Below are 2,027 nucleotides of genomic sequence, written 5' to 3' on the forward strand. Positions count from 1 at the left end.
AACAAATTCACACACACATTCAAAAGCAAAATCAACAACAACTACAACTATACGTGCTTATATGTCATTTAATATTTAATGCTTTGAGAAAAGAAAAAAAAAATTGTGTATTGCAGATGTGTTTGATTTCGTTGCGCGCTTCTACTTAATTATGACCAAACACGTTTGCAGTTTCCCGGCATTTTTCCATTTTTCATTTTTCCTTGCAACGCAATGCGTTGTTGTAATGTTGCCGTTTCAATTGCTGTTGTTGTATTGTTGCCGTTTCAATCGCTGTTCTTGTATTGTTGCCGTATGTGTCGCTATTACTGTTGTTGTTGTTGTTTTTGTTTGTTTGAGGTTTTCGAGTACGTGAGAGTGGCTTATACGACCAACCAGATTTATTGCATTTCGCATTCTCAACGCATTTTACTGCATTTCGCAAAAATATAACGTGTTGCTTCCACACTACGACAACAGTTATTTGCGCTATTTTCCAACAAAAATTTTGGCATATGCATTTTTTTAATATTTTTTTTTCTTTTTTTTTTTTGATAACCCCTCGATTTTTATCGTGGTTACATCAACCGTAATCCTATTCAACCTATTCATAGGATTTTGTGGTTCATTTGACCCCGTTTGTTATAAATTTTGTAAATAAAATCGTATAATCCTTTCAATTATGAAAAATTATGACTAAATTTATATAGGGAAATTATATATATAAAAAAAAAATTATTTTTGAAATTTCAAATAATTTAATAAATATTCTTTAAATTAGCCTGTTTTTATATATATATAAAAGAAAATATTTGCTGATTTTTACAAAAAAAAATATAAGAGTATTATTGATTTTTATAAAATTATGATGATATTAATTATTAAGGGATAATAATTTAATTCGTTTAAAAATAGGGTAGGGCAATTATAGATAGGTTATATAGCATCAACATTTATATATTTCAGTAATCGTATTTCACGAACTGGTTTGTTAAATACTATCGCTGAGATGTATAAATGTTAATGCTACAGATAGAATAGGGATGCCAATTAAGGCTAAAAGGAATTGGTTGCATATTTTCACACCAATTAGGTCAAGACCATATACCAAATATAGAACCTCCAACTTGGCACATAGAAATAAATGAAAAATAGATAAGATAGAATCTATACAAACATAACATTGGATTATATTGCGCCAGTCTCGGCCTGCCCTGTCGAATCTCCTGTAGTATATGTCTACTGTCGCCTGAAGAGGAGATAGTGAAGCACCAACTATCCTAAAATCTGCTACTGCTCAGTTTTGGACATTTACGGATAATTATTTTAAGTTTTTCGATATGCATGTTACAGTAGCATGGTCTCTAAAAGAGCAATTTTGTAACATTTACACTAGAAAATGGTAGCTTATTTTTTTATAAATTGAATATTCTATAATGCAAGAAAATTAGGCTTTTACATTTTTTTTAAAGTAATTTATATTTGCCATAATATTTTTCTTTAATAATAGTAATATAATATAGTATTTTTATTTTAGTTCAAAAACAATAAAATATTTTAATCCTAAAATTACACGTTAATTTATGATAATTACAAAATATTTAATATTTAAAATATTGTTAATTATTAAACTAAAAACATGACTTAAATGCCACCTGCAAATAGTTTCTTTAATATTATTAATATTAAAAGAAACAATTATATACTGTGATTAATCAGATTTATTACACCTATATCTCTAGGTCTTCCATTTCAGACGACATCATACGATTAAATTAACGTGGATTTTATAAAGGACTTGTTTTCTGGTAATGATGGGATACGAGCAGATAAGATGTGCGTAAGCTTCACTCTGTATCTCATAGAATCTGCGAGTGTAAGTTTCCCATCTTTTAGAGGTGGGAATTAACAGAACTATATCTAGTAAAGAAACACGTACTTATTCTGATTTTATTCTACAACATAAAATATTGAAAATCTTTGGCTTAAAAATGAAATCTTATTAAAGATTTTGTCTCCACTCCTACTTAACCTAACCCATCTTACTG

This window comes from Teleopsis dalmanni, chromosome 1, assembly GCF_002237135.1.
Source record: "Teleopsis dalmanni isolate 2A chromosome 1, ASM223713v2, whole genome shotgun sequence".
Classification (NCBI taxonomy): domain Eukaryota; kingdom Metazoa; phylum Arthropoda; class Insecta; order Diptera; family Diopsidae; genus Teleopsis; species Teleopsis dalmanni.